This window comes from Saprolegnia diclina (assembly GCF_000281045.1).
Source record: "Saprolegnia diclina VS20 unplaced genomic scaffold supercont1.21, whole genome shotgun sequence".
Lineage (NCBI taxonomy): Eukaryota > Oomycota > Saprolegniomycetes > Saprolegniales > Saprolegniaceae > Saprolegnia > Saprolegnia diclina.
The window spans coordinates 182,812-183,053 of NW_008246088.1; positions in this window are offsets into that span (position 1 = coordinate 182,812).

The following is a 242-nucleotide window of genomic DNA, read 5'->3' on the forward strand; positions in this document are numbered from 1 at the left end:
GGGTCCTTTGCCATCGTGCTGCGTCGGTGCGAATTGGATCTTTGGGAAATGTGATGTGGGAAATGTGAAAAAACATTTTTCACCGCACTGGCCTTTTCACGCCACTAATATACCAGTATATATATGTTGAAGTGGACAATATTGTACATCAAATAACACACAATCGGACTATATCAATGCGTAGCAACAAATCTATTCGACCTCGTAATATTAATCAAGACCACGTGTACAAGGTCCCCGAC